Consider the following 25,537-nt stretch of genomic DNA (forward strand, 5'->3'; position numbering starts at 1 on the left):
GCTCTCTATATAAACCCTCTGGTTATTCAGTCCCATGCCGGTTATAGTTCTGTCCTGCATGTCCAGAGTGTTCCCGGTTCCTTGGCATTACCCCACCTGTCCAGTCTGTTGGTTCCCGTGTCCTGAGGCTTGTCCTGCCTGTCAAGCTCAGTTTGCCTGTCCAGTGAGTCTTCCTGGTTGTTCCAGTCTGTCTTGCTGTGCGTGTCTGGTCTCCGGTGGGTCCCGGATCTACTGCACCCTCCTACCCAGAGTCACCTGCTGCTTCTGTCCTGAGAACCTGTTACCATCCAGAGTGTTCCATACCTGTGAGGGAAGCAGTGGTGCTGTGGTCCGTGACAGTCCCGTCCGAGACACCCCTGTCACCGTGAGTCCGGGTGGGACACCCTCCAGGGGTTCCCCCAGTATATCCTTTTACATTCCTGATTGTTCAGTGAGATTTTGTTATTGGTGCCAACTTTAGCATTGTTGCTATTCACCATTTGGGTTATACCATCCTGTCCCTACTGTCGTTTGTTGTTATCTTTTAAGACCAATACGCATTGTTGCGTTTACCTGCGCTTCCCGTAGTCAGGTCATTAGCGGGTTCACCACTGTGTAGGCATCGTGTCATTCACTCAGCTGCGGTTCTGGGGTTCCCCGCCTTCATTGGGTCTAGCTAGTTTATCCCCTTGTTCTCTCCTGGCCTCGGCGGACGAGTTGTCCATACTTAAGACCTGCCTGTAGCGGAGTGGGGCGGACCTAATTCGCCCTTCAGCCGAGATGGGCCCAGGTGAAGCCTAGACCTGCACTCGTCCGTCGATTCCAGGCGGAGGCAACGGAGTTAGGGTTGGCGGGGATACCCCCAGAACCCTAACACTATGCCCTGCACCGTATGTTCCAGATGAACTGACACACAGTGCAGACCATGGCCAGGGACCTATATTTATTTATTATTTATTTATTACCATTTATTTATATAGCGCACACATATTCCGCAGCGCTTCACAGAGAATACTTGAACATTCACATCAGTCTCTGCCCCAGTGGAGCTTACTATCTATATTCCCTACCACATGAACACGCACACACATTCATTCTAGGGTTAATTTTTTTGGGAGCTAATTAACCTACAGTACTAGTGATGCAAGTATTAATGATGGCATTTGATTTGACCTGAGAAAAAACAGTTGCTTGAAACTAACATCTGTTTGAATTATATTAATAACAATAATATGTAAATCCAAAGGTAAGTTTTACAAGAGAGTGTTACTTTGGGCCTTATTTTGGTTCATTCTTTCTGACAAAATCCTTCTTAGATGAACAAAACCATGTGCACTGCAGGGGGGGCAGATGTAACATGTGCAGAGAGAATTAAATTTGGGTGAGTAATTTTGTTTCTGTGCAGGGAAAATACTGACTGCTTTATTTTTACACTGCAATATAGATCTCACTTTGAAGTAAAACCCCACCCAAATCTAATTCTCTCTGCACATGTTACATCTGCCCCACCTGCAGTGCACATGGTTTTGCCCATCTAAGAAGGATTTTGTCAGAAAGAATGAACCAAAATAAGGCCCTATATTATTTATAGTTATGTCATGTATTTTAATAATATTGGCCAATATTGTATGTGAATTGTAAATTTTATTACATAAGGATATTTTATACCAAGCAGCGCTCTCACTTTCATACCATTCTGTAACCCCATTCTACAACAAAAACACATCATCAATATACCAGGTAAACGACAGTGTGTGATGGCTAAATGCATGGCTGTCAAATTACATTCTTTCTTCCTGATCAAACAGAAAAATTTTAGCATATGAGTGTGCCAAGTAGGATCCCATGGCACATCTTCAGTACTGCCGGAAAAAAAATCATGTTAGAATATGAGGGGGCAAAGTAGGGTCCCATTGCACATCTTCAGTACTGCAGGAAAAAATCAAGTTAGCATATGAGGGGTCAAGTAGGATCCCATGGCACATCTTCATTACTGCAGGAAAAAAATCATGTTAGCATATGAGGGGGCCAAGTAGGATCCCATGGCACTTCTTCATTACTGCAGGAAAATAGCTCATGTAGCCCACTCTAGAAGCTGCAAAAACAAGTGATAAAATAGAAGTTGGAAGATAGTCCTCTAAAGCTGGGTACACACCTAAAGATTTATCTGTTCAATCAGGCTGGTGAGAACAAAAATATGGTAATATACAAATGGCGCAGATTTCATTAGAGCTGCCCCTGGCTATAGAATGCCTATTTTAGGTGGTTGGTGCGTCCTTGAAATTTTGTTTGTTGGCTGAGAAACCATATATATTTTATAGTGTCCCGATTGCTTTTGCTATGTTCATATTCTAACACATTACTACAGTAATTCCTTCTTCTCTAGCATTTTTATATGTAATTGGAAATATAATTTTTTGAAACCATTCATTTATGTTTATTTGATTATTCCATTTCTTTTCAAGATGGCAAATAATATCAAACAATACAGAAAACATGTGGAAATGATCATTTCTGTAATCTGAACTGCTTCTCAGTCTCAGGACCGGATAACTTTTCAGTCCGCTTCGGCATACAGTGTGATGACAGCAATGCTGTAAATTACAGTAAGTGAGCGAACATTGGATATTTCCCATCGCTGTGCAGCAATTTCTTCTGAGCGATATTGCTGAGCGATCCTGAGCAATCTACATTGCTCAGATCGCTCTGCAATATATCCCTGTGTATATGTGACAGGCTCACTGACTCGGTGGGTGAGATGTAATGCACTCACCGGGGTCGCTGGTGTAGTGTCGCCCTTGGTTTCCAGATGAAGGATGGGCTCAACAACTTCTTCTTCTTTAGCAGGAGCCTGTGGCAGAGGGATGAACACCCCAAGCAACACACCCACACAGTAACTAGCACACAAAGTGACAGTGACAACAATATTTATTAACTAAGGAATTAACTGGTCACCGCTGTAAACATTACTACCAATTTCAAATATTCTGTGTCAAAGCAATACTCAGGTTAAATCACATCTTGTAATAACTAGCAGGTATAACGTCTCACTAGAATATGTAATAATATCAGATACTCGCAATAGTCACATATCATAAAACAATGTCAAAGATAATCATCAATCACAGCACAAATAAAAGAATAAACTTCTCAGTCTATCAATCCCTTGAGTAAACTGCTCACAAGGTGGAGATATATTGTGAAGTATGGTTGAACCTATAATATATTGTTCCATGTGTGGATGTCCTGCAGAGGGCGCTGTAAAGTATGGTTGTACAGCGCCCAGTATTTATAATCCAACAGGTATATTAGAACAGGTACTTGTAGTGGTGGTGCTTTGGAGCAGTTATTTGTGATGTACAGCATAGGCTTCCAATGGAGGGTGCTGCATATAAACAAAGCCTACTAGAACAGTATCTGTCTCTCTCTCCGGGCTGCTAGCAGTAAGGTGTCCTTTTCCTGCAGCCTTCTGTGCTCACATGCCTTTATAGTGGGAGGTGAATAAGTGTCTCTTTCAGGCCACACTGTAAGGAATTAAACATGGTTCATTTGCAGCTGTGTGGCCTGGGCTGAGCTATCTGTGGCTGCTGCACGTACAGGGACAAGAAGGGGCCAGTGCTGCCTGATATGCACTGCCTGGGCACCAGGGGTACTGTGGGGTGCCTTCAGGTGGATACAGGGGCAGTCTCTCAGGGCATATTCTGAAGGGGTTCATGGACAAGGGCTGTGTGTTATCAGGGTACCTGTACTAAATTCTGCAGTTGCTTCCTCCTGCCAATCACTTCTCTCACTTGTGGCTCCTTCTCCCACAGGCACACACTCTATCTGCAGCTGCTGTCTCTGTCCACCACAGCATGCCCAGCTGTGTCCACTGCACATGTGGTCCTGTCCTCACTTGCCACACTGCTTCTCACTCTGCTGCAGCCATGCCATGCTGCTCCTCTCCTCACTCTCACACTGCTGCTCGGATCACCTCTGACCTCCCAGCTTCCTGTCTGCAGGGGAGCTGGGAAACTAGCTGTGTCTGTTAACCCCTCACAGCCCTGCTGACAGGGGAGAGGACCTGTTCTGGCAGCATTGGCTGCAATGTTAACAACCTGGGGGTACAGGAATAAAAGGGGTACCCCCTGGGGTGCCACATATACCCCTTAAGAGGGGCTAATTGTGGGACTAGAAAAACAGTGAATGTGGCACTAGCATGACTATAGAGGGTGCAGGGAATGCAGCTGCTATGGGGCCCAGCAGCTTGGTGCAGCCCTAAAGGCAATTCCTTCCTTGTCAGTACTTTTCTTTTTCTCATTTTTCTTTTTCTTTTGCACACAAAAAATGTTGCAAAAAACTTGAATTCCGTGTGCCTCGGGAGTACGCATATATGCGGTAACTCAAAACTGGATCCGAGATACTCATATTTTTTTGTACCTATTTGGATAAGCCTGTATACACACGCACCGATTTACTTTCAAATCAATTTGCTTTTGATTTCCCCAATTCCACCCCCTTTTGATTTGGCCTTTGCTTTCCATTCGATTCACATCCGATTTGCACTGTTGCATTCAATATTGATGTGACGGGTAGGGTTAGGCGGGGAGCGGGGAGGTGGGGTAAAAGCATCGGGGATCAGCGGCGAGGCGGTGGGGAGCTCTGTTAGAAGGGGATGCGCGCATCCAGCAGCTGGTGGGTATTATAACATGATACAAATTTAGGTTATTTTAAAAGTCTATATTTAATTTTTAGCACCCTGTCCTGAATCCCTATAGATTGTAAGCTTGCAGCAGGGCCCTCCTACCTCCAAGTCTGTCTGTTGTTACCCAGTTTGTTTTATCACTGTCTACTATTGTAAACCGCAACGGAATCTGCTGCGCTATATAAGAAACTGGAAATAAATAAATAAATAAAATTAGTAAAGAATGAATACAAGTGTGCAGTGTGCTATAGCAATGACACCTTGGATGGCTGCAATGCTACCAAAACTGTCAGTTGTTTTGGAGATGAAAATTAATATGTGACGTATCAGGCAGTAGTGCTATATTCCGGTAAGTAAGCGCATGCATCCACTAGAAAATGGGGCACGTCAGACTAATACTGTAGCATTGTATCTACAGACAAAAATATGAAGTCCTACTCATCCTTAGTACTAATGAGCTATTTGTACACTTCAAATCCCAGCCAGAGTCGTTATCAAGGAAAACAGATGCTAGCGTACCCAAGTCCCGCCTCCTAATAGATTTGCACCAGAGCACAGATCATTCCATTCTAGCAGCCGAGTGTTAATGGTAATTAACACTTAACTTAAACCTTAGCTTAAACCTAAAATAACGACTCGGAGACATAGGTTTGGCAGAAAGTGTTAGCTGTATTTATACAAGACTTTAATCTAATTTAATTGATGTTAATTAATTAATGGTGGCCGAGAAAGAATGACTAATTATTTAAGCTCCACCCATCACTATCCCACATAACCAACCAACATCCAAACAACAAGCGGTATCCGCTCAGCCTCCTACATTGACTGCCCACCCATCCGAGTGGCGTCGCTGTCCCCAACTGGATGATCCAGCAAAGGCCTAAATTCAACAACTATAAACAACTATATAGAACAAATCATCCATTAACAAAGACCTTAATTCAATTAACCTGCTGTTCCGGCACCGCAGCTGAATGTCCTACTGCCCGGCAGTGGCACACATAAGAAGTAGAAGTCCTGCTACGGACTCATATACACATGAAGATGCGGGTTTGTTGAGACCAACGTATATAAGACAATTCAACACATTAGAATCCTAAAAAGGACTGGTATTTACATAAATATCAGATAGGAGCGACACACAGTGAACGTCCGTGCGGCAAGGGAGCCGACGTACGTTTCGCAAATCTTTCTCAGGGCAACCCGTACCAGCGCCCTGGACATGTTTTAATGGCTAGTACTAATTCGTATCCACCAATGGAATTAGTCCCGCCACCAGTGGATCCTCCTTTTTTGTCTTTGATTGGCATCTATTTACACATCGTATAGTTTTCCCGACGGTGAGGTAATGATATGGATGACGGGGAATTACATCTCCCGTTATTAGAGATTGGAGATAAATCATTATGAGACCCTTATAGTGTCCCTGTTATTGTGCATCCTACCAATGTAGTCCTAAACCTATAGTGTGTCACTTTGAAAGATAATAATAGTAAGATTAATTTGATGCATCACTATGGAGACAGTTAGTGGTGTTAGGATTTATTAGAGAATGTGTTATTTCTTAAAGACCAATGTTTGACACATAGCTGTGTCCTTTCTTCTTTCTATATACAGGGAAAAGGGGGAATGGGATGGAGACCGCACCAGTCTATTGAACACTATGTTATGTTTGTTTATATTTTAGTGGTTTTTACTGTTTTGATTGATTGAAATATTTTGGGACTACTGACTTTTGGAGTAAAATCTCCAATTGGTCACCACATCCTTGGATATATTCCTGGGTTAGGTGTGACAGTCAGTGGTGCACCCCGAGTTTAGAAAGTTGTCATATGTGACTGTTTGGTTCAAGAGAGAACCGGAGAAGAAAGAAAAACTCTGTTTGGGGGCACCCTTATGTCCCAAAATATTAAGAGTACTGTGACTATTCTTTAATACATACCTTTTATTCTAATTATCATTAAAATTAAGAACCACCTCTTGCTAGTTATCGCACACTGCGAAAATATCCATGATTTTTAACCCTTCTCGGATTATTTCCTAATTTCTATTTTCATGGAAGAATGTGAAAAATCGTGAAAAAATGACCATCATATGTCCAGCCACTTCTTACCCATAGATTTGGGTCAATTGTGTGGTTAAATCATCGGTCATAAAATATCTTGTACCATCTCAGTACATATAGCCTTGTTTTATCGCTGTGTAATCTATCTCCAAAGTTGAAAAAAAATTAAAAAAAAATATAAAAAATATATAAGAGGTCAGCCCTTTTGGGGCTATATCACTTCTGCTGTTCACCCTTCATGCCAACAGGCAGAGGAATGGGAATGAGAGAGTGTATTGTCCCAGGGTTCGCTGCGATCCACTGGGAACTCCTTGCAATGCCTAATATGGCAACAGGGGTACCAAGGGAAATTACGCTGGCATGACGGTTTGCTATATTATCTACCTCAGTCATAACCCTGGGACAATATCGTCGGATCGTGGATAGGATCTTAAGGCACATCTGACCGTGTGTACACACCAATAGAGAGATTCTTAGTTTTATTGAAAATGATTGACTTATATAAGTAGGAATAGTGTCGTGGATCAGTTGGGGATTGTCCCTTAGATAAAGAAATAAGGACTCATAAAGGATCAATTAGTAAAAGATACAAAGCAAAACTCATGGAGGATCATTTAATAAACAATACAGAGAACAGATTATGAGAGACAATGTTCCTATTATATAAATTAAATTTAAAATTTAAAAAGAAATATGTGGTGACGGTCAATAGCTGTCATATTTTTAATACTGTAGGAATGGCTACAGAGTAATCAATTCCTGTGATGGTCCCTACATGGGGAGTACGATTTAATGTGCTCCTAGTTAATGCCTTTTTTATGATTGTAATAACTATATATGTCGGGTATATAAATTGTGCTTTGTCAAAACAAAAATCTGGAATGTCATAAAGTGAGGGAATGGATTATATGTATATTAGGTCGTGATGGTGATGGATGGGATTAGGTGATGGATGTTCGAGTGTATATCCCAAAACTGAATTGGTAGATGTGATCAAAATTGTGCTGGTTCCAGAGAATAGTGCAGATAAGGATTGTTACCAAATGACACTGTAGTGTGCCTGGATGGTGAGTGAAAAAGACAAATGTGCGATAAAGTGATGCATACCAAATAATAGAAAAACTTGTGAAACACTGTGAAAAATGTGACGTGATGATTGTCCACGTATTAAAGGGAAGATCCTTCCATTTGATTATAATTTTGATATTGCTTATACTATTCCTTCGTACATGGTGGACCTTAATTGGATCCGAGTATGGTAATGAGAAATTCTATTGTAAGGTATCGTAGTAATGAAACATCGATCGAATTGTGGTGTCCGTCTGGGGATATAAGATTTTTTGTGATCAAGAGGGATGGAAGGTTAGCTCATAGGTTTTAATAAAACCTGGAGGATTGGCACATAGTTCTTTTCCTCATTGGGGTCTTTTGAGACTATTACCACAAGTTGACCCTGGTTGAAATTATATTTGTCCACCAATGAGACCTGGAGGATTGGCACATAGTTATCTTCCTCATTGGGGTCTTTTGAGACTATTACCACAAATTGACCCCGGTTGAAATTAAATTTGTCCACCAATGAGACAACCGTGGGAAAATCCTTAAGTAAGAGCCTATATTCATGTAATTATGTTAGGAGGGTGTTTAGCTCCTCATGGATTACTGTTATTAATGTACAACTTGCTATCGACTTTCTACATACTAAGGCCGTGTCAGTCCCAGATGTTGTTATTCAAGATCGATTGTCAATAAAGTCTGTCCTATAGGAGTGTCATCAATCATAATTGTAACCGCTCGGACATACATTAATGATTGTCTAGGAGTGAGATTTTATATCTCCCCGGAGGGGCTGGAGAGAAAAAGCTTCGGGTTTTGATTGATACTACAGAAATGCTGCATAGCTGTTCTCCTCATTGAGGCCTTTCGGAACCAAGGTGTCCATGAGGAATATTAATCTGGTCTCTTGTCTCAATAATTCCTTATCTCGGTTGCCCCTTCTGACACCCATGGCAACATGTGTCATCCCGAAGGCTTGTAGCCCTCTTGGGTTCCCCTGATGCCATTTTAAAAAATGTTTTGCAACAGATGTCAATGTCTTCATATTCGTTATGTCTCTGCTGGCATTTCTTATGCTCATTACATGTTCCAACAGTTTTTGTTTAAGGGGTCTGATAGTTTTACCGATATACATCCGGTTACATGGATATCTGAGATTGTATAAAACCCCTGTTGTGGTACATGTAATATGGTCCCTGATTAGCCATTCCTTATCAAACTTATCATGGAAAGTTGTGGTTGGTACCATATAGGAACAGGCCTTACATCCGCCACATTTGAATGAGCCTACAATCGGTTTGTTTCTTGTAATGGGTTTGATCTTCTCCATGTGGCTGTGGACCAGTTTGTCCCTCAGGTTATTACTTCTTCTCCAAGTCATCTGGATGCGGTTGCCAAGGATTTTGTCTAAATCTCTATCCGTCTTCAAGATGTCAATGTGTCTGTTCAAAATATTCTGGATTGATTTCCATTCCTGACAGTAGGTGCCAATAAATCTCATTTGGTTCATTCGGATCCTTTGGACGTGGGTTGAGTAATTGATCCCTATTACAATTCTCGGCTGCTTTGGCTGCTTGCCTGATACTCCTTTTGCTGTAGCCCCTGTGCTCTAATCTCTGACTGAATTATTTTGCTCTTACTCTGTATGTCTCTGTTTTAGAGCAGTTCCTTTTGGTCCTCAGGAATTCCCCTTTGGGGAGACCCTTCAGGACTGGTGGGAAGTGGGCACTGTCATGGTGTAGGATGGAGTTGGTGGTGGTCTCTTTTCGGAACAGATCTGAGGAGATTCGTCCATCCGTCTCAATCGTTAGTTTTAAATCCAGAAATGTCGCTGATTCTTGGCTGATGTCGAAAGTGAGTCTCAGATTCAGAAAGTTCTGGTTTAAGATGTCAAGGAATTGGATGAACTGCTCTTTATCACCTCCCCAGATGATGAGCAGTTCATCAATATATTTTAGCCATAACAGGACGTGTTTTGTAAACATTTCATTTTTCTCGCAAAATACCACTTCACGTTCCCACCACCCCAGTTACAGGTTTGCATAAGTTGGAGCACAGGCACTGCCCATAGCAGTCCCCTGTACCTGGAGGTAGAATTGGTCATTGCAAATAAAGAAATTTTTGGTGAGTATGAGGAGTTGGATGAGAAAGTTGTTGAATATATCATCCCGTTCCATACGGAGGAAATAGCATATGGCGTTGACACCATGTTTGTGGATGATGATCATATATAAGCTTTCCACATCACATGTGACCAGCCAGCATTGCTTACTCAGTGTGATATCCTGGATCCTGTTCAGCACGTCCATTGTGTCGCGGACGTATGATGGTAGGGTTAAGACATAGCTTCATAGCCAGTGATCTACAAACTTGCTCGCATTTTCAGTGAGTCCTCCTACCCCTGAGACTATTGGTCTCCCTTTGCACAGGGCCATGGTGGAAATCAAACCCATGACCTCAGAGCAGTGTGGCATTAATGCTTACCATTACACCATCCATGCTGTACACGCACAAACACATTCTAGGGTTCATTTTGTTGGGAGCCAATTAGCCTACCAGTATATTTTTGGATTGTGGGAGGAAACCGGAGTACCCAGAGGAAAACCACGGTTGCTGACAAATTGCTATCTATAACCGATAAACGAACATTAAAAATATATTGAAAGGATAACATTCTGTAATTAATAATCATCCATGTAAAATATTTAGGAGTATTGAAACCGAACTGACTCTTGTCTCAAAAGGGGGATTCGGAAGGTGGAATTTTAAATTGAATATATTAAATGTTTAAGTTTTAATGGTATACATAAGCACAATTGTACATCTAAAAACGTCACAAGATAGGGTTTCATAATGAACTGTTTACTTTTAAGATTAAATAAATTAAAGTTAAAGCCTTTAATTTATGATTTATTTTCTGCCAAGTAGCAAACAGATTGTTTATATACTGTAAATATTTACCCATTGCAGGTACCCAGAAGTTTGTTCCTTCCCTGGTACATTGTGCACAAGTGCGTCACACGCAGGGGCCCATCTGGTTCTGTATTACAATTTGTAAATTTTTTCTAAACTAGCCATTAATTTGCCATTGCAACAGAAACACCATGGGTGAAATGTTATAGGATGAGAGATTCAGAAAATGAGAGATTTGGTAAGAAATCTCCAGTTTTCTTAAAGCGGCAATCGTTTACACCGCAAAAGCAGTTTGAGTTTGCAGTATAAATGATTGCTGCTTTAAAAAAACTGGAGATTTCTTACCAAATTTCTCAGTTTCTGAATCTCTCATCCTATTACATTTCACCCCATAAGTGAGTGCATAGATCCCAATTACCTGTGGAAAGGTAACACCCAACATAAATCAGGAGAATTAGTACTGTCCAGCATGAGTCAGGATAGTGTATACTGTCCAGCATAAATCAGGACAATTAGTACCGTCCAGCATAAATCAGGATAGTGTATACTGTCCAGCACAAATCAGGACAGTTAGTAATAATGTCCAGCAAAAATCAGGACAGTTAGGACTGTCTAGCACAGATTGAGACAGTTAGTACTGTCTAGCATATATCAGGACAGTTAGTACTGTAGTGTCCAGCAGAAACCAGGACAGTTAGTACTGTCCAGCATAAATCAAGACAGTTAGTACTGTCCAGCATACATCAGGATAGTTAGTACTGTTCAGCATAAGTTAGGACAGTTAGTACTGTCCAGCAAAAATCAGGATAGTTAGTACTGTTCAGCACAATTCAGGATAGTTAGTAATTTCCAGCATAAATCAGGATAGTACTGTCCAGCATATGCCTATTTTATACATAATTTAATGATATTATGAAATATGTAATTAAGTGTATGAAAGATAGATAGAATAATAGTGGTATCGGCACTGCACCCTGTAATAGTCACACAGCAGGGTTGAAAGGTTGACACAAGAATTAGGTCAACAATGGCTAGGTCGACAGTGAAAAGTAGGAAAAATGTTTTGCCAGCGCTGGCTGAAATGTTGTGTATAAGACGGTTCACCATGATATTTATTTATTTAACTAAATACATAAAAATTATATTAAAATCAAATCAAATTACAATCATAGCAATCACATAATAATAATAATAATAATAATAATAGTAATAATAATAATAATAATAATAATAATAAAAAAATATTTGGTATATGAGCTGCTAGGTTCATGGGGCGAGATGTACTAAAGGGAAAATGCGGTAAAACCCCCGTTTTACCGCATTTTCCTATGTACTAAAACCCGTTCGCAGCGATATCGCAGGGCAGGGTATCGCCACCTTTGGGTGGCGATACCCTATAGAAGCCTATGGGCTTCTTTTCGCCGCCTGCCGCGTCACCGTAACCCCGCCGCCTTGCCGACCCCCCCTTTCCCCCCTCCCTTGGGCTTACCTTCTTGCAGGTCCTCCTGGACGTCCTTCCGGCTGCAGGGGGGAGGAGGAAGCGCCGGGGACAGCCTGCTTAGCTGTCCCCGGCGTGAAAGCAGCAGAAGCCGGCTGGGAGGTGACGGAGACCCCCCGCAGACCACAGTACAGGTATCGCGGGGGGCCTCCGTCACCGCATTGCGATGCCTGCCGCATATGTTAGTACATATGCGGCGGCATTGCGGCGGTGGGGGGGGGGCGCGAAGGGCGGCGATGTATTTTAATACATCCCGCCCATGAACTTTTCTTGTATAATAACAGGAGAATGTTCGACTGAGCTTAAATACAAAGTTTTTATAGTATATTAGCAATCCCAAATCGGTCCACAGGTGCGGTTCGGAGTATTAGGGATCATGCAGGTATCCCATAGATTGCAGGTAGATCTCCAGAATTCCCATTATGCTCTATATTTTCAAGAGCTCAAGGTCCTTGATGTCCTCAATGTGGGTGTGCGCACCCTGCATATGCACAAGCGCAGAAATGGGTATACGCAATAAAACAACATCGGTCCCCGTGCGAAGGCAGCCCTTCTGCAAATGGACCTTAACAACTTGTATCCTTTAATAATGACATCAGATGACACTACAAATGCCCATACAGTGTTCAAGATTAAATCTAGCTTATTTAAAGTGCGGTGGAGCTCCGCCCACCTATAGTCTCAAATGCTGTTAATAATCTCAACGCGTTTCGCCAATGGACTCCTGATGATGTCCAGCCTACAGAGCACATGGCTGGTTATATTTTTGGGTTGGGGAGGAAACCACATACACATTTTCACCTCTTCTTTATACTAGAATACACCACAGCCTGCACAAATCATACAGTCCTGTGAAGTGCTTATAATCTGCTGCCGTCAGTGAATTCAGACTTCAATATTGCTGTGGAGTTTACTGTAAATGGGGCAATATGCACACCTCCCAATTGTCCCGATTTTCGTGGTATAGTCCAGTTTTTGTGGACTGTCCCACCCAGGGCTAGCAGTTGGAGGGGTGGGAATTCGGGAGTACTATCTGCCCGTTGCTGCTCTGATGAGCACAGCAGCATTGAATAGAAGCACCTAGTGTCTATTCAGGAAATCAGATGGACAGGAGGAATGGCGAGCAGCTCTAAGAGTGCTGACCATGCCGCCACAGAAACAAAAACAGGGCGTGGCCTTGCAGGAGTGATGTGACCATAGGCCACACCCCTGGTCATGGGGGAACACCCCCCCCCCCCCCCCACAAAAAAATAATCCAGGCTCGCGTAAGTGTCTCTGCGCTGTGGGGTCTAAAGTTTAAAGGTATGCAATATTGGGCAATGTCACTGAACTTGACTGAAATCTCATAAAACACAAAGTGATGAGTTTTGTTGGATCAAAATAAACAATTACAAATGTTAATTCAAAAAATGTGCGATCTTGAGTCACAAGATCGCATACAAGTCATACAATCGCATTGCATGCAATATAGCGGCATGCGATGCGATTCGATTTTTAATTGTACAAGCACCCTCATGGGTGCATTCAATGTTAAATGCACCCGCATTGGCAAAGCCACCCCCACTATCAATGCAACCCGAAGCGTGGTGAGCGCAGCGAGCCTGCGAGGGGCGGCGGTACGCGCCCTCTGACCTTTTCATACCCCCACTATCCACGTCGGCGTGGAGTTGATTTTAGAAAGTGTGGCGAGCTCAGCGAGTCACCGAGCCCGAAGCGTGACGAGGGGACACGGATTACTTTACATGCATTCCGCGTCCCCTCTGCGCTTGCCATACTTCGGGCTCGTATTCCGCGTCCCCTCACAGGGCTCGCTGCACTCGCCACACTTCGGGCTTGGTGTCTCGCTGCGCTCGCCACACTATCTCAGATCAACTCCACGCCGACGTGGATAGTGGGGGTATGAAAAGGTCGGAGGACACGTACCGCCGCCCCTCGCGGGTTCGCTGCGCTCACCACGCTTCGGGTTGGCGTTGATAGTGGGGGTGGCGTTGCCAAAGGGGGTGCATTTAACATTGAAAGCACCCATCAGGGTGCTTGTACAATTAAAAATTGCATTGCATCATATTTGCTGGCATGCAATGCTATGCGATATTTCATTGTACAAGCACTTCTGTTAATTTAACATGAATATCGCATTGCACACCACTAAGTATGGTATGCGATGGGCGCCGTGCTAGGAAACAAGTACCGACGAGGTACATTAGATGCATAAGATGACCATACTGTAAATCATAATATATTTGCGGGCCCCCCTCCCGTGGTTCACGGCAGCAACCCCCCCACCCCCCCGCGACCCCGTCCCGTGATTCGCGGTGCCTCCTTCCCGCGATTTGTGGACCACCGCCCCCTCCCGCTATTCGCGGACCCCCCCTCCCGTGATTCGCGGCCACCCCCCCTCCCGGAATTTGTGGACCCCCCCTTTCCGCGATTCACCCCCCCTCCCGCAATTCACGGACACCCCCTCCCGCAATTTTTCAGCCCCCTCCCGTGATTTGCAGACCCCCTCCCGCAATTCACGCTACACCCCCCCAAGCCCCCCTTCCCCAATTTGCCCTGCAATTCTTGCTCCCCCCGCGCCACTCGCGCGATTCGCGGGCCCCCCACCCCTCCCGCGATTCACGGCACCAGCGACCCGCGATTCGCGGACCACCCGCGCTCCCCTCCCGTGATTCACGCCCTCCTCCCGCTATTCACAACCCCCCCTCCAGCGATTTGTGGACCCCCAGCCCCCCTCCCGTGATTTGCGGACCCCTGCGCACCCCTCCCGCTATTTGCGGACTCCCTCCCTCGATTCAGGGCATCCCACGCACCACCCTTCCGCGATTCATGGACCCCTGCGCCCCTCTCCCGTGATTCACGCCCCCCCTCCCGTGTTTCAAGCCACCCCCCAGCCCGCCTCCCGCGATTTGCGGCCCCCCTGCACCCCCCTCCCTTGATTCACGGCACTTCCCACGATTCACGGCTCCCCCGCGCCACTCCAGCGATTCACGGCACCCTCGCGTACCCTCCCGCGATTCACAGTCCCCTGCAACCCCTCCTCCCGCAATCCACTGACCCACACAACCCCCCTCCCGCAATTCGCGGACCCCCCCTTCTGCGATACAGGGCGCCCCACGCACCCCCCCTCCGCGATTCACGGACCCCCCGCCCCCCCTCCCGTGATTCCCGCCCCCCCCTCCCGCAATTCACAACCCCCACTCACGCGACTCTCGCCAACCCACCCCCCCAGCTCCCCTAACGCGCTTTGCGGACCCCTGCGCCCCCCCCACCCTCCTCTTTAGTCCCCCGTATGCCCACACACCTCTTTCACTACCCAGCTTCCTGCACTCCTGAACTGTAACTTCCACCACTGGGGAGTCGCTGACGCTGTATTGCCCACATACCCCTATCTTGCCTCATAGCTCAGCCTCCTGCTCTCATGCACCCGAACTCCCACCCAGTAGGAGAAGACACTGACTCACCGTCACCGTCCTGTACTCCTGTGCTGCCACGCTGGACCCTCACCCACTGGCAGAAGCTGCACAGTGTCCCCCACCCTCCTCTTTAGTCCCCCTTATGCCCACACACCGCTATCACTATCCAGCCTCCTGTTTTCCTGTGTCGTGACCTCTGCAATTGGGGAGCCGCTGACTCAAAAACACCCTACTATACTATTGCACACACATACACCTAAACAACACGCACACACACACACACAAATGTCACTGTACCATCCACACTATCAATGTACATCTTACTCTGTAACCGCTTTTTAATTAAACAAAACAATACACACCCCCTTCCACATCATATGTTCTCTATTTAACACATTTCACCTATAACTCAAGTTGCAATACAGGCCATCTTACATACAATTCTAACCATATTTCTCACAATACAAACGTTCACAAATTAAGGGGGCGCAGCCCCTTACGACGGTGTGAAGAGTGCCCGTAGGGTGCGATGAATCACCTAGTATATATATATATATATATATATAAAATGGAGAAGGCCTGGCACTCCCGCAGCTGGGTCCGAATACCCCGGTGCCTTACAGGACAGGTAGGTAGAGGAATGGAAGAGGCAGCACTCAAATGGGATTTTTCAAAAGTGTATTGTGGCAAAAAAAAAGGTCCTTTTTTTTGCCACAATACACTTTTGAAAAATCCCATTTCAGTGCCGCCTCTTCCATTCCTCTCTCTCTCTCTCTCTCTCTCTCTCTCTCTCTCTCTCTCTCTCTCTCTATATATATATATATATATATATATATAATCTTTTGTGTTGTTCGGCACTCCGGACGATGTAGTCACTTACCGCGGTGCCCTTAATATCGTTTGATACAGGGTGCAATCCCCGTCCTGGGATCAGGCACAGGGGAAGGAAAACGGCACTCGCGGATTTAATATAATTACAAAAATCCGCGAGTGCCGTTTTCCTTCCCCTGTGCCTGATCCCAGGACGGGGATTGCACCCTGTATATATATATATATATATATATATATATGCGGGACTATAATTTTGGAACTCGGCGATCAGTTTCACCTTAAAAAATATATTAAAAAAATAAGAATGAGTTTTGAAAAAAATCGTCAGAAATTTATTACAATAAAGGGGTAGGGGGGCTGGTACAGCACAGTAAAAAACACAAGTAGGTGTGACAATAGGAATATATGCTTTACAAATTATGTATATGTGATGAGCAAAATAAAAGGATAATTTAAAATGCTACAAACACAATAAAAAACCACGACTTGGCTGAGTAAAAATACTGCCTATATAGTCATATATTCATAAAAAGCGGGACCATAAAATTTCAGATAAAAGAAATAGAAAATCGCTTAGCTTATTGAGGAGACAGGATTAAAAGCTGCCCGACATGTTTCGTCTTAGCAGACTTCCTCAGGGGGTGTGGACAAACTGGTAGGAGCAGGTATTTATGGTATGAGACAAGCTTACATCACTTCCTGTCCCTCAATTAAGCAATATAGTAGTGAGCGAGTAAATAATACAGTTGCGGAGGTAGATCTCACTTAAATTAGTAATTATATAAGGTGGTATATAGTTAGAGACTGTTTTTGGCGCCGTCCTGTAAATGTAAATAAGTTAATTGCAGTTAGATTAGTTCCATTGCTGTACGAGTGTACGGAACAGCGGGGCGGGACGTCATATCCGCCCCACTTCCGCCCCACATCCGCCGTTATACTGGAGGACAGTGCGTCTGCGCGATGCCTCCTTCGGTGCAGTTAACCGCCTCTTCCCTTCTGATTGGTCTTTCGGCTGCTTGTGTGAAGTCATATGCTAGCTCTTGATTCGCCGCAGCGGGGTTGTGTCGTTGCTATGGTGACTGTTTGTGGATATGACAGTTTCTCTCGTGTGTCTTTGCCTCGTAACGATTCTCACGTATGCGGGGTTTTTTGTCATTGACATATGGAGAGGGAAACACAATTATAGTGCATTACTGATCTTAGAGGAGATACTGAATAATGCGCAAGACAATGGTATTGTTAAAAAGAATCAGTGCATCAAATGGACCGTATTGTGTGGATAATATATAGATAAATGGAGGCAAAGTGCTCCCAAATAGAAATGCTTATATAGCAAATAATATTAGCGAAGCGATATAGCAATTCCGTGGGATGTTGGTAAAACAATGCTATTGCGTCATATTTATTATTTTACTGTATTAGTACATAATACAATCAGATAAGAGACTATGGGGAACATTCCAGTGGACCGTATGGAATTGTTACAGTTGCAGATGAAGTATTAGTGAGGTATATTCCATGATTGCCTCCATGGATGTGTCCCTGTTCAGCCTTTGACTACAGCACCTGGTCTTCTTTGGAGGTACCCCTTCCAAGTACTGGCCAGGCCTAGCACTGCTTAGCTTCCAAGATCGAACGTGGTTGGGCGTCCCAGTGTAGTATGGCTGTATAGAGGTGAAAAATGTTATGGGCACTGGAGGGTCATGTAATTATCCTCTTCATTGAAGCCAATTACTATATATTATTAATGGGTATTAGGCGGCATAACGCACCTTTTAAAGGTAGTAGGACAAGTCATCATAACACTTATGTATATCCAGAACTTTTTAAATTTCACAGGAACGGTGCTATTTCGTAATTGTCATTAAATCCGTCAGGGTTGAGTGTGTTTAGTTCAAAAATCCAGAACATTTCTCTGCGGGAGAGCAGGTTGGACAAATCTCCCCCTCTTTCTCCCAGTGTTACATGTTCTATTCCCTTGTAGACCAGTTTATCTGGGTCGGAGTTGTGGTATTCCAGGAAATGTTGTGAGATGATGTGAGTTTGAACCTTGTTTTTTATGTTTCTTACATGTTCTTGGATCCTGGTCTTCAATACTCTCTTAGTCTTTCCGATGTATTGGGTCCCACACGGGCATTCCAACATGTATATTACTGAGGTGGTCATGCAGTTGATGAAATGTTTAATTTTATAATCTCTCGTTTTTTCTTTGTTTTGGACAATTTTTATTTACAAATCTGTGGCACCGCAATGGGCACTATTTTTGCACCCAGCTTTGCCAACTTGCTGATGGGCCATTGGGAAAGGAAATACATTTACAATGATCACCAATTTAAGGACAATCTTATTCTTTTTAAAAGATATATTGACGACATTTTAATCGTTTGGAATGGGACCCAAACTGATTTTAATGAATTTCTTGGATATATCAGCAATAATAATCTGAACCTAGCCTTTACCTCCAACATCAATAGTGAACAGGTGGAATTCCTGGATCTTGTCCTGATGAAGAATGGGGAAACAGTTAGCACCAAGAACTTCATCAAAAAAGTTGATACAAACAGTTATGTGCATTACGGAAGTAGCCATCTTAAGAAATGGAAGGACAACATACCATTTTCACAGTTTCACAGGATAACACGCAACTGCAAATCAGAGACAGAGAGGAATACACAACTTAATACGTACACCGACAGGTTCAGAGAGAAGGGCTACCCAGAACACATCCTCACCAATGCCAAACAAAGGGCAGACGAACTCGATCGGAACACAATTCTACAGTACAACAGAAGGGAACAGAAAAAACCCGAAATTAAATTTGTCACCACTTACAACTGCCATGAGAAAAACATCAAAACGGCACTCGAAAAACACTGGGGCATCCTAATGATGGACCCGGTCCTCAAGGAGCACCTACCCACTCACCCACAGGTGGTGTACCGAAAGTCAAAAAACCTAAAAGACATGTTGGCACCTAGCATGCTACGTGAAGAAAGTACCTCGTCAAATATAATGCCCAAATGTGTAGGGAGTTTTAAATGCGGCCATTGCAATATCTGTAAACTGCTTCATCCGAACAGAAGAACTTTCCAAAACAAAGAAAAAACGAGAGATTATAAAATTAAACATTTCATCAACTGCATGACCACCTCAGTAATATACATGTTGGAATGCCCGTGTGGGACCCAATACATCGGAAAGACTAAGAGAGTATTGAAGACCAGGATCCAAGAACATGTAAGAAACATAAAAAACAAGGTTCAAACTCACATCATCTCACAACATTTCCTGGAATACCACAACTCCGACCCAGATAAACTGGTCTACAAGGGAATAGAACATGTAACACTGGGAGAAAGAGGGGGAGATTTGTCCAACCTGCTCTCCCGCAGAGAAATGTTCTGGATTTTTGAACTAAACACACTCAACCCTGACGGATTTAATGACAATTACGAAATAGCACCGTTCCTGTGAAATTTAAAAAGTTCTGGATATACATAAGTGTTATGATGACTTGTCCTACTACCTTTAAAAGGTGCGTTATGCCGCCTAATACTCATTAATAATATATAGTAATTGGCTTCAATGAAGAGGATAATTACATGACCCTCCAGTGCCCATAACACTTTTCACCTCTATACAGCCATACTTCACTGGGACGCCCAACCACGTTCGATCTTGGAAGCTAAGCAGTGCTAGGCCTGGCCAGTACTTGGAAGGGGTACCTCCAAAGAAGACCAGGTGCTGTAGTCAAAGGCTGAACAGGGACACATCCATGGAGGCAATCATGGAATATACCTCACTAATACTTCATCTGCAACTGTAACAATTCCATACGGTCCACTGGAATGTTCCCCATAGTCTCTTATCAGATTGTATTATGTACTAATACAGTAAAATAATAAATATGACGCAATAGCATTGTTTTACCAACATCCCACGGAATTGCTATATCGCTTCGCTAATATTATTTGCTATATAAGCATTTCTATTTGGGAGCACTTTGCCTCCATTTATCTATATATTATCCACACAATACGGTCCATTTGATGCACTGATTCTTTTTAACAATACCATTGTCTTGCGCATTATTCAGTATCTCCTCTAAGATCAGTAATGCACTATAATTGTGTTTTCCTCTCCATATGTCAATGACAAAAAACCCCGCATACGTGAGAATCGTTACGAGGCAAAGACACACGAGAGAAACTGTCATATCCACAAACAGTCACCATAGCAACGACACAACCCCGCTGCGGCGAATCAAGAGCTAGCATATGACTTCACACAAGCAGCCGAAAGACCAATCAGAAGGGAAGAGGCGGTTAACTGCACCGAAGGAGGCATCGCGCAGACGCACTGTCCTCCAGTATAACGGCGGATGTGGGGCGGAAGTGGGGCGGATATGACGTCCCGCCCCGCTGTTCCGTACACTCGTACAGCAATGGAACTAATCTAACTGCAATTAACTTATTTACATTTACAGGACGGCGCCAAAAACAGTCTCTAACTATATACCACCTTATATAATTACTAATTTAAGTGAGATCTACCTCCGCAACTGTATTATTTACTCGCTCACTACTATATTGCTTAATTGAGGGACAGGAAGTGATGTAAGCTTGTCTCATACCATAAATACCTGCTCCTACCAGTTTGTCCACACCCCCTGAGGAAGTCTGCTAAGACGAAACATGTCGGGCAGCTTTTAATCCTGTCTCCTCAATAAGCTAAGCGATTTTCTATTTCTTTTATCTGAAATTTTATGGTCCCGCTTTTTATGAATATATGACTATATAGGCAGTATTTTTACTCAGCCAAGTCGTGGTTTTTTATTGTGTTTGTAGCATTTTAAATTATCCTTTTATTTTGCTCATCACATATACATAATTTGTAAAGCATATATTCCTATTGTCACACCTACTTGTGTTTTTTACTGTGCTGTACCAGCCCCCCTACCCCTTTATTGTAATAAATTTCTGACGATTTTTTTCAAAACTCATTCTTATTTTTTTAATATATTTTTTAAGGTGAAACTGATCGCCGAGTTCCAAAATTATAGTCCCGCAAAAATACTTTCTGACCCTGGGCTCGTGCTGACACCCATTTTTTTAATGGGGAGTGTTTTACACATTTATTTCATTCAAGATATATAAAATACTATATCGTGACTAGCTAAAAATTATCCTTCTGTATATCTAAAAATATCTTGGGGCTGAAACTTTCTCTCTCTTTTGTGTACCCATATATATATATATATATATATATATATATATATATATATATATATATATATATATATATATATATATATATATATCGAGAACAGACCCTTGCTTCGCTCAACAAGAAAAAAGTTACTGTATAGAGGCTGTCTTGCTTACAAGATCCCCTGTTAGATTGGGGATGGGGAAAATATGGAGTGTAGCTGGAAGTTGGCGCCCCTTGTGTTGATTTTTACAATTAGACCAATGAAGCCTTGGAATGTTTTTCTAAAGCCTATAAAATAAAGCCCATACATTTCAAATGTTTATTTAAAAGTCTCTTATTTCAAACATTGATAGCAGTTTTTCCAGATTGTTTTGAGGGTCATTGAGACATTTCAAATACTTGGAAACAGCAAACAAATACTAACGCGTTTCGCCCCTTACCAGGACTTCATCAGGGGTTTTACTAAAAATTAACAACACATAAAAACATATATATTAAACAAAGTTGTACATTAAGACATATTTTCGAACAGACTTTCATTCTTACATGCTAATACAATGACTGGCTTGGCTCAATTGTCATGACTAGTTGACATAAAAACCCAAAAGAAGGGACTACAGAGGTGGAGGTGGGAACAGGTGGATGGGAACAGAACTTATTGGAGGATTCATTTGTGCATTAAGTTACATACCGAATAACAAGAATTATTTCGGACCACTTTCATAAGAATATATTCACAACAAGGTGATTATTGGGTCCTTGCGAAATTGAGGTGCTTAATGGAGAATAATGCACGAAACATTTTTCAGACAATCCTATACCTCATGTTTCACTTCTAGGTTACGCTTAAGAGATAGATTTCCCTTATTGTAAATTCAGCTGTTTTGCTATTGTACCTGAAGTACGGAGTGAAGTTCACATGAATTCTCCTTATTTCGTATCAGGGAAAATGCAGATAGTATCTATTTTCTTCTTCTCTATTGGTTGGTTGAATGGGCCCACTAAACAGGAAACGGTCTTCTTATGTGCCTGTTTTATGCGGAATTGGCGATATTACTTTCTATAGTTAGGTTATGGATTGGCAGATGGATTTTATTTACTGGTGTAGATAGTTATTACTTACAATGTCACTCTGTCTTTCATTTGGACAGTAAGTTAGTAAATGAGACTTCACACTCTTCATATGTGGTTGTTATAAACCGGTTGTATAACAGGTATAACAGGTATAATTGTTCAATTAGGGCTATTTTGTCTAGGGTGCTTCAGAAAAACATTATAAGGCTTCATTGGTCTAAATGTAAAGATCAACACAAGGGGCGCCAGCTTACAACTGCACTATATATATAGGCCCTTATTCTGATTGGTGCGGATATTCCCGCATGCGGACGGACCGCCGATGTTGATCGTCTGCGCATGTGCAGAGGTCACTCTGCGCATGTGCAGGCGATTTCGCCGCACGGATTCTTTATACGCCGCACAGGGGGCGTAGAGGGGCGTGAGGGGCTACTTAGCCTCATTACCCTATGCATACGCCCCCCGTTTCATGGGCGTTCCCATGCAAACGCGGGGCGTATGCATGGTAATGAGGCCGTGATGCGTGGGTACGGGTCGGGCATCTGACATCGCCGGATGTCAGCTGCCCGCCCCCATACATGATTTCACACGGACAAGTGTCCGTGTGGTCTTGTGTTGCGGGACCTGGTGGAGCGTGTGGCCCTGCATTCGATGTTCGGCGACCATCGAATGCAGGGGCAGCTCCCAAGACGGAGGAGGCGTATCCCCGTCCAATTTCATGCGGATCGCCACATATCCGCGTACGGACGGCAGGTGGCGATCCGTATGGAAGGCGGGGATTCGCCTGCACGGTCGCGGCCGCATATTCTGATCGGGCCGCACCGATCAGAATAAGGCCCATAGAGAGAGAGAGAGAGAGAGAGAGAGACATTTTAGGGGCTCTGCACACACTAAATTAACTGATAATAAATAGTGGAGATTTGGTTCATGTGATAGCTATGTGTATTGTAGCCATTTTCAGCGATAGTGGTAGGACCTGCAGAACAGTGGGGTCCCGTGAAGGGGGCTGCAGGCTTAAATGCATTGATCAATTCATGAACCAAATCTCCACTATTTATTATCAGTTCATTTAGTGTGTGCAGAGCCCCTACAATGTCTGTTTAAACAATGTGGTCACAAGCCATAGGGCACTCCAAAACTAGGAAAGGTGAGTGCCGATGTTTAGTGTATATATATATATATATATATATATATATATATATACATACAAGATGCTGGGGGGGAGGCGGCGGCACTCAGAAATGAGGACAGGAGACAACCAGTATGGTTTACCAACGTTTCAAAAGCCCGCTGGCTTTTTTTTATCAACGTGCTGTGGTGAGAACATTTGCAATGAATAATAAACTTACCTAAATAGTGGCTGGCTCTGTCCGTGGATCCCGCACGCACCTGCCAGGGGGAAGCTGAAAGATGATGTCACGCCCACTCGTCGTACGTGCAGGGCGCACAGAGGGAGGCTCGACCACTGTGAACCAATGAAAATACAGCAGTGTGTAAATAAACAATCGTGCAAAGGCAAATCAATAAGAGTATCCCGCAAATGTGGATACATTTAAACTGTGACAACAAACAAATTATGACTGCTGCTAACCTGTTGTATACTATGTATGTGGACTTATATATACAGTATATAGTAGTCCAATCTGCCGGCACTCAGGTTCCAAGTAGCAATATACTCCGGTGCCAGGAAAGTAAATTTGTAGGATCCAAATCCCTAGGTGTAGGGACAAATAACGGCATGCGGATACTTTTCCAACTGCACAACATATATTCAAATGAGCAGGTAACAGGTAACGTTTCGGGGGACAAACCCCGTCTTCAGATCCGGGCTGTAGGAAGGGTCTGAAGACGGGGTTTGTCCCCCGAAACGTTGCCTGTTCATTTAAATATATGTTGTTCAGTTGAAAAAGTCTCCGAGTGCCGTTATTTGTCCCTACACCTAGGGATTTGGATCCTATATATATATATATATATATATATATATATATATATATATATATATATATATATATATATATATATTAGTGCTGGGCAGAATAACGCGCTATTATCATGTCAACGCCGCAGTACTATAACGGCGCTCGAAAAAAATGGGGGGAGCGGTGCCGCGGAGGCGCAGTGTCTCTGACAGAGAAGACACACTAGAGATACCCCTGCACCTCTAGAGTCTGTCACACTGACAGAAGCTAGAGGTGCAGGAGGAACTCTATAGTTCCTCTATTAGCAGGGTCTCTAATGCTGTCAGAGACTATGCACCACCACAGCCCTTCTCCTCCCCACAGTAAAAATATTTACCTCTCCCTGGGCAATGAGCATTTACCTCCCCCTGGGCAACGAGCATTTACCTCTCCCTGGGTAATGAGCATTTACCTCCCACAGGGCAATGAGCATTTACCTCCCCCTGGGCAATGAGCATTTAACTCTCCCTGGGCAATGAGCATGTAAACTTCTTATGGCAACGAGCATGTAAATTTACTATGGCAACGAGCAAGTAACTCCCTTTGGCAATGAGCATGCAATCGCTTTCGCAACAAGCATGTAATCCCTCTTGGCAACAAGCATGTAATCCCCCTTGGCAACAAGCATGGAACTCCTGGCAACGAGCATGTAGGTAATTGGCACCAACGATGCGATTAATTGCAGAAAAAATCATGCAATTAATCGCATTTAAAAATTGTATCTTGCCCATTACTACTGTACAGTATGTACAGTATATAATTTTTGTATCTTTTTACACTTGTTTAATGGACCGGGTACTGTATATAAACCAATTCCCCCCATGCGTCTCTCCACCCCTCTCTGGAAACCCCCCT

At 43.4% G+C, this 25,537-nt stretch overlaps 1 protein-coding gene and 2 pseudogenes across 1 annotated transcript in view; 2 read left to right on the forward strand and 1 right to left on the reverse strand.

Annotated features, from left to right (window-relative positions):
- The first annotated feature begins 2,505 nt into the window (after positions 1–2,505).
- LOC146041782 (uncharacterized) overlaps positions 2,506–25,537 on the forward strand; it is a 53,144-nt gene continuing 30,112 nt past the window's right edge. The window contains exon 1 of the mRNA XM_083161679.1: positions 2,506–2,585. The gene's annotated coding sequence lies outside the window, so the exon portion shown is untranslated. The remainder of the gene's footprint in view (positions 2,586–25,537) is intronic.
- LOC146044384 (5S ribosomal RNA) lies at positions 17,994–18,111 on the reverse strand (annotated as a pseudogene).
- LOC146044388 (5S ribosomal RNA) lies at positions 20,075–20,192 on the forward strand (annotated as a pseudogene).

The sequence above is a fragment of the Crinia signifera genome, chromosome 19, assembly GCF_055691185.1.
Source record: "Crinia signifera chromosome 19, ASM5569118v1, whole genome shotgun sequence".
NCBI classification, from domain to species: Eukaryota; Metazoa; Chordata; class Amphibia; order Anura; family Myobatrachidae; genus Crinia; species Crinia signifera.